Below are 8,790 nucleotides of genomic sequence, written 5' to 3'. Positions count from 1 at the left end.
ATTGAGACACACGTCTCAAAAAAGTAATTCGAGAAAAAAAAAAAAAAGTAGAGCAATATTGACGGCAGTTACCGTCTTTCCACTTGTTTTCTCTCTGAGCGTTTCGGGCGCGTGGAGGAGGGTTTGAGCGGCTTCGCCTTCACGACCGAGATGGTCATTCCGGAATGACCCGTGCCGTCATGAACCTCGCGCGCAGAATTTCAAATAAATCTCTCGCCCTCAATATCGGCCTTTTCTTTTTTTTTTTTTTTTGCGTAAAGTTTATTTTTTGACACGCGTGTTCCAATCAGACTGTTAAAAAAAATCATTTTTTTCATTTTATTTTATTTCTTTTTTTTTTAGGTTTTATTTTTTGGAGGCATTAACTTAGCTATCTGTTCTACAAACAAAAAACAACACAAGTTACTTTTGTACATGTTGAGCGTAACGCGTTTGGCGGGAGGGGGGGGGGGGGTAATTTTTACTAATTTTTTTTTTATGGTTGATAATTTGATATGAAGCCTACAGGGTGTTTCAGCGAAGGCTTCCTAAAATTCCTAAAAAGAGGTGGTTGCGAAAGGAAAAAACGAAATTCTTTCCGGGAACAAACTGGCAACCAAAACGGACGTGAAGGATTGCCAACAAAAAACACACTAATTAGCAAAACAATTAATACAAATTTGCTAATTAGATTTTAATTAGTGAAATTAAACATAAGGTTCCGACGAGAAAATTGCTAAGCATCGTCAAAAACTAGTAAATTAACTAATTTTAGATCTATCTAAGGCAGGAGCAGCATATTTTACGGTTCCAAAAAACAAACACACACACAAAAAAAAAAAAAAAACGCTCGCTTTGGGCACGTTTTTAGGTTTCGGTTTCCTATCGGAGCTCATCTTTGTGCCGGCGGTCCTTCCCCAGTGGCAGAGACGCGCAACATACATGCACCTCCCTCCATCCTACGAGGGAGGCGAGCCTCGGCCACCGGGGAGTAGGACAGATGACGCAAAATTATGCGCTCCGATGAAAAAAAAAAAAAAAAATCTGAAACCTAGGGGCTTGCCATGTCCGTATGTCCGTCCGGCGTGCCCCTGCTCGTGAGTTCAGCAGCGAGAGCAAGAAAAGAAAACAAAAAAAAAAAAGAAGAAAAAAAACTGACAAAAAGGAAAAGAAGAAAAAAAAAAATAAGGGGCTCTGAGATGCCATCCCATCTAGGGTGCCTACAGCACGAGTGTATGAAGGCACTCTAATCCCATCCTGATCCCATCAGTCTTTTAAAAAAAGAAAAAAGAAAAAGAAGAAAACCACTCATTCTTCTACTGACATGAATGAAAACGGCACCATCAGCACTACCGATGACCAAAATCAGTATCAAGAAAAAAAAAAAAAAAAAAAAAGAGTAGGGGGTTTTGAGTTGCCATCCCATATCTGTCTTCTTACAAAAATAAAAAAGAAGAAAACACACAATCTTCTACTGACATGAATGAAAACGGTACCATCAGCACTACCGATGACCAAAATCAGTATCAAGAAAAAGAAGAAAAAAAAAAGAGTAGGGGGTTCTGAGTTGCCATCCCATCTGTCTTCTTACAAAAAGAAAAAAGAAGAAAACACGCAATCTTCTAATGACATGAATGAAAACGGCACCATCAGCACTACCTATGACCAAAATCAGTATCAAGAAAAAGAAAAAAAAAAAGAGTAGGGGGTTCCGAGTTGCCATCCCATCTGTCTTCTTACAAAAAGAAAAAAGAAGAAAACCACACATTCTCCTACTGACATGAATGAAAACGGCACCATCAGCACTACCTATGACCAAAATCAGTATCAAGAAAAAGAAAAAAAAAAGAGTAGGGGGTTCCGAGTTGCCATCCCATCTGTCTTCTTACAAAAAGAAAAAAGAAGAAAACACGCAATCTTCTAATGACATGAATGAAAACGGCACCATCAGCACTACCTATGACCAAAATCAGTATCAAGAAAAAGAAAAAAAAAAAGAGTAGGGGGTTCCGAGTTGCCATCCCATCTGTCTTCTTACAAAAAGAAAAAAGAAGAAAACCACACATTCTCCTACTGACATGAATGAAAACGGCACCATCAGCACTACCTATGACCAAAATCAGTATCAAGAAAAAGAAAAAAAAAAAAGAGTAGGGGGTTCTGAGTTGCCATCCCATCTGTCTTCTTACAAAAAGAAAAAAGAAGAAAACCACACATTCTCCTACTGACATGAATGAAAACGGCACCATCAGCACTACCTATGACCAAAATCAGTATCAAGAAAAAGAAAAAAAAAAAAGAGTAGGGGGTTCCGAGTTGCCATCCCATCTGTCTTCTTACAAAAAGAAAAAAGAAGAAAACCACACATTCTCCTACTGACATGAATGAAAACGGCACCATCAGCACTACCGATGACCAAAATCAGTATCAAGAAAAAGAAGAAAAAAAAAAGAGTAGGGGGTTCTGAGTTGCCATCCCATCTGTCTTCTTACAAAAAGAAAAAAGAAGAAAACCACACATTCTCCTACTGACATGAATGAAAACGGCACCATCAGCACTACCTATGACCAAAATCAGTATCAAGAAAAAGAAAAAAAAAAAAGAGTAGGGGGTTCCGAGTTGCCATCCCATCTGTCTTCTTACAAAAAGAAAAAAGAAGAAAACCACACATTCTCCTACTGACATGAATGAAAACGGCACCATCAGCACTACCGATGACCAAAATCAGTATCAAGAAAAAGAAAAAAAAAAAAGAGTAGGGGGTTCTGAGTTGCCATCCCATCTGTCTTCTTACAAAAAGAAAAAAGAAGAAAACCACACATTCTCCTACTGACATGAATGAAAACGGCACCATCAGCACTACCTATGACCAAAATCAGTATCAAGAAAAAGAAAAAAAAAAAAGAGTAGGGGGTTCCGAGTTGCCATCCCATCTGTCTTCTTACAAAAAGAAAAAAGAAGAAAACCACACATTCTCCTACTGACATGAATGAAAACGGCACCATCAGCACTACCGATGACCAAAATCAGTATCAAGAAAAAGAAGAAAAAAAAAAGAGTAGGGGGTTCTGAGTTGCCATCCCATCTGTCTTCTTACAAAAAGAAAAAAGAAGAAAACACGCAATCTTCTAATGACATGAATGAAAACGGCACCATCAGCACTACCTATGACCAAAATCAGTATCAAGAAAAAGAAAAAAAAAAAGAGTAGGGGGTTCCGAGTTGCCATCCCATCTGTCTTCTTACAAAAAGAAAAAAGAAGAAAACCACACATTCTCCTACTGACATGAATGAAAACGGCACCATCAGCACTACCTATGACCAAAATCAGTATCAAGAAAAAGAAAAAAAAAAGAGTAGGGGGTTCCGAGTTGCCATCCCATCTGTCTTCTTACAAAAAGAAAAAAGAAGAAAACACGCAATCTTCTAATGACATGAATGAAAACGGCACCATCAGCACTACCTATGACCAAAATCAGTATCAAGAAAAAGAAAAAAAAAAAGAGTAGGGGGTTCCGAGTTGCCATCCCATCTGTCTTCTTACAAAAAGAAAAAAGAAGAAAACCACACATTCTCCTACTGACATGAATGAAAACGGCACCATCAGCACTACCTATGACCAAAATCAGTATCAAGAAAAAGAAAAAAAAAAGAGTAGGGGGTTCCGAGTTGCCATCCCATCTGTCTTCTTACAAAAAGAAAAAAGAAGAAAACCACACATTCTCCTACTGACATGAATGAAAACGGCACCATCAGCACTACCTATGACCAAAATCAGTATCAAGAAAAAGAAAAAAAAAAGAGTAGGGGGTTCCGAGTTGCCATCCCATCTGTCTTCTTACAAAAAGAAAAAAGAAGAAAACCACACATTCTCCTACTGACATGAATGAAAACGGCACCATCAGCACTACCGATGACCAAAATCAGTATCAAGAAAAAGAAGAAAAAAAAAAGAGTAGGGGGTTCTGAGTTGCCATCCCATCTGTCTTCTTACAAAAAGAAAAAAGAAGAAAACACGCAATCTTCTAATGACATGAATGAAAACGGCACCATCAGCACTACCTATGACCAAAATCAGTATCAAGAAAAAGAAAAAAAAAAAGAGTAGGGGGTTCCGAGTTGCCATCCCATCTGTCTTCTTACAAAAAGAAAAAAGAAGAAAACCACACATTCTCCTACTGACATGAATGAAAACGGCACCATCAGCACTACCTATGACCAAAATCAGTATCAAGAAAAAGAAAAAAAAAAGAGTAGGGGGTTCCGAGTTGCCATCCCATCTGTCTTCTTACAAAAAGAAAAAAGAAGAAAACCACACATTCTCCTACTGACATGAATGAAAACGGCACCATCAGCACTACCTATGACCAAAATCAGTATCAAGAAAAAGAAAAAAAAAAGAGTAGGGGGTTCCGAGTTGCCATCCCATCTGTCTTCTTACAAAAAGAAAAAAGAAGAAAACCACACATTCTCCTACTGACATGAATGAAAACGGCACCATCAGCACTACCTATGACCAAAATCAGTATCAAGAAAAAGAAAAAAAAAAGAGTAGGGGGTTCCGAGTTGCCATCCCATCTGTCTTCTTACAAAAAGAAAAAAGAAGAAAACCACACATTCTCCTACTGACATGAATGAAAACGGCACCATCAGCACTACCTATGACCAAAATCAGTATCAAGAAAAAGAAAAAAAAAAGAGTAGGGGGTTCCGAGTTGCCATCCCATCTGTCTTCTTACAAAAAGAAAAAAGAAGAAAACACGCAATCTTCTAATGACATGAATGAAAACGGCACCATCAGCACTACCTATGACCAAAATCAGTATCAAGAAAAAGAAAAAAAAAAGAGTAGGGGGTTCCGAGTTGCCATCCCATCTGTCTTCTTACAAAAAGAAAAAAGAAGAAAACCACACATTCTCCTACTGACATGAATGAAAACGGCACCATCAGCACTACCGATGACCAAAATCAGTATCAAGAAAAAGAAAAAAAAAAGAGTAGGGGGTTCCGAGTTGCCATCCCATCTGTCTTCTTACAAAAAGAAAAAAGAAGAAAACCACACATTCTCCTACTGACATGAATGAAAACGGCACCATCAGCACTACCTATGACCAAAATCAGTATCAAGAAAAAGAAAAAAAAAAGAGTAGGGGGTTCCGAGTTGCCATCCCATCTGTCTTCTTACAAAAAGAAAAAAGAAGAAAACACGCAATCTTCTAATGACATGAATGAAAACGGCACCATCAGCACTACCTATGACCAAAATCAGTATCAAGAAAAAGAAAAAAAAAAGAGTAGGGGGTTCCGAGTTGCCATCCCATCTGTCTTCTTACAAAAAGAAAAAAGAAGAAAACCACACATTCTCCTACTGACATGAATGAAAACGGCACCATCAGCACTACCGATGACCAAAATCAGTATCAAGAAAAAGAAAAAAAAAAGAGTAGGGGGTTCCGAGTTGCCATCCCATCTGTCTTCTTACAAAAAGAAAAAAGAAGAAAACCACACATTCTCCTACTGACATGAATGAAAACGGCACCATCAGCACTACCTATGACCAAAATCAGTATCAAGAAAAAGAAAAAAAAAAGAGTAGGGGGTTCCGAGTTGCCATCCCATCTGTCTTCTTACAAAAAGAAAAAAGAAGAAAACCACACATTCTCCTACTGACATGAATGAAAACGGCACCATCAGCACTACCGATGACCAAAATCAGTATCAAGAAAAAGAAAAAAAAAAGAGTAGGGGGTTCCGAGTTGCCATCCCATCTGTCTTCTTACAAAAAGAAAAAAGAAGAAAACCACACATTCTCCTACTGACATGAATGAAAACGGCACCATCAGCACTACCTATGACCAAAATCAGTATCAAGAAAAAGAAAAAAAAAAGAGTAGGGGGTTCCGAGTTGCCATCCCATCTGTCTTCTTACAAAAAGAAAAAAGAAGAAAACACGCAATCTTCTAATGACATGAATGAAAACGGCACCATCAGCACTACCTATGACCAAAATCAGTATCAAGAAAAAGAAAAAAAAAAGAGTAGGGGGTTCCGAGTTGCCATCCCATCTGTCTTCTTACAAAAAGAAAAAAGAAGAAAACCACACATTCTCCTACTGACATGAATGAAAACGGCACCATCAGCACTACCGATGACCAAAATCAGTATCAAGAAAAAGAAAAAAAAAAGAGTAGGGGGTTCCGAGTTGCCATCCCATCTGTCTTCTTACAAAAAGAAAAAAGAAGAAAACCACACATTCTCCTACTGACATGAATGAAAACGGCACCATCAGCACTACCTATGACCAAAATCAGTATCAAGAAAAAGAAAAAAAAAAGAGTAGGGGGTTCCGAGTTGCCATCCCATCTGTCTTCTTACAAAAAGAAAAAAGAAGAAAACACGCAATCTTCTAATGACATGAATGAAAACGGCACCATCAGCACTACCTATGACCAAAATCAGTATCAAGAAAAAGAAAAAAAAAAGAGTAGGGGGTTCCGAGTTGCCATCCCATCTGTCTTCTTACAAAAAGAAAAAAGAAGAAAACCACACATTCTCCTACTGACATGAATGAAAACGGCACCATCAGCACTACCGATGACCAAAATCAGTATCAAGAAAAAGAAAAAAAAAAGAGTAGGGGGTTCCGAGTTGCCATCCCATCTGTCTTCTTACAAAAAGAAAAAAGAAGAAAACCACACATTCTCCTACTGACATGAATGAAAACGGCACCATCAGCACTACCTATGACCAAAATCAGTATCAAGAAAAAGAAAAAAAAAAGAGTAGGGGGTTCCGAGTTGCCATCCCATCTGTCTTCTTACAAAAAGAAAAAAGAAGAAAACCACACATTCTCCTACTGACATGAATGAAAACGGCACCATCAGCACTACCGATGACCAAAATCAGTATCAAGAAAAAGAAAAAAAAAAGAGTAGGGGGTTCCGAGTTGCCATCCCATCTGTCTTCTTACAAAAAGAAAAAAGAAGAAAACCACACATTCTCCTACTGACATGAATGAAAACGGCACCATCAGCACTACCTATGACCAAAATCAGTATCAAGAAAAAGAAAAAAAAAAGAGTAGGGGGTTCCGAGTTGCCATCCCATCTGTCTTCTTACAAAAAGAAAAAAGAAGAAAACCACACATTCTCCTACTGACATGAATGAAAACGGCACCATCAGCACTACCTATGACCAAAATCAGTATCAAGAAAAAGAAAAAAAAAAGAGTAGGGGGTTCCGAGTTGCCATCCCATCTGTCTTCTTACAAAAAGAAAAAAGAAGAAAACCACACATTCTCCTACTGACATGAATGAAAACGGCACCATCAGCACTACCTATGACCAAAATCAGTATCAAGAAAAAGAAAAAAAAAAGAGTAGGGGGTTCCGAGTTGCCATCCCATCTGTCTTCTTACAAAAAGAAAAAAGAAGAAAACCACACATTCTCCTACTGACATGAATGAAAACGGCACCATCAGCACTACCTATGACCAAAATCAGTATCAAGAAAAAGAAAAAAAAAAGAGTAGGGGGTTCCGAGTTGCCATCCCATCTGTCTTCTTACAAAAAGAAAAAAGAAGAAAACCACACATTCTCCTACTGACATGAATGAAAACGGCACCATCAGCACTACCGATGACCAAAATCAGTATCAAGAAAAAGAAAAAAAAAAGAGTAGGGGGTTCCGAGTTGCCATCCCATCTGTCTTCTTACAAAAAGAAAAAAGAAGAAAACCACACATTCTCCTACTGACATGAATGAAAACGGCACCATCAGCACTACCTATGACCAAAATCAGTATCAAGAAAAAGAAAAAAAAAAGAGTAGGGGGTTCCGAGTTGCCATCCCATCTGTCTTCTTACAAAAAGAAAAAAGAAGAAAACACGCAATCTTCTAATGACATGAATGAAAACGGCACCATCAGCACTACCTATGACCAAAATCAGTATCAAGAAAAAGAAAAAAAAAAGAGTAGGGGGTTCCGAGTTGCCATCCCATCTGTCTTCTTACAAAAAGAAAAAAGAAGAAAACCACACATTCTCCTACTGACATGAATGAAAACGGCACCATCAGCACTACCGATGACCAAAATCAGTATCAAGAAAAAGAAAAAAAAAAGAGTAGGGGGTTCCGAGTTGCCATCCCATCTGTCTTCTTACAAAAAGAAAAAAGAAGAAAACCACACATTCTCCTACTGACATGAATGAAAACGGCACCATCAGCACTACCTATGACCAAAATCAGTATCAAGAAAAAGAAAAAAAAAAGAGTAGGGGGTTCCGAGTTGCCATCCCATCTGTCTTCTTACAAAAAGAAAAAAGAAGAAAACCACACATTCTCCTACTGACATGAATGAAAACGGCACCATCAGCACTACCTATGACCAAAATCAGTATCAAGAAAAAGAAAAAAAAAAGAGTAGGGGGTTCCGAGTTGCCATCCCATCTGTCTTCTTACAAAAAGAAAAAAGAAGAAAACCACACATTCTCCTACTGACATGAATGAAAACGGCACCATCAGCACTACCTATGACCAAAATCAGTATCAAGAAAAAGAAAAAAAAAAGAGTAGGGGGTTCCGAGTTGCCATCCCATCTGTCTTCTTACAAAAAGAAAAAAGAAGAAAACACGCAATCTTCTAATGACATGAATGAAAACGGCACCATCAGCACTACCTATGACCAAAATCAGTATCAAGAAAAAGAAAAAAAAAAGAGTAGGGGGTTCCGAGTTGCCATCCCATCTGTCTTCTTACAAAAAGAAAAAAGAAGAAAACCACACATTCTCCTACTGACATGAATGAAAACGGC

Source organism: Ixodes scapularis, unplaced genomic scaffold, assembly GCF_016920785.2.
Source record: "Ixodes scapularis isolate PalLabHiFi unplaced genomic scaffold, ASM1692078v2 PGA_scaffold13__105_contigs__length_92229423, whole genome shotgun sequence".
NCBI lineage: Eukaryota > Metazoa > Arthropoda > Arachnida > Ixodida > Ixodidae > Ixodes > Ixodes scapularis.
This window is presented reverse-complemented; position numbering follows the sequence as displayed.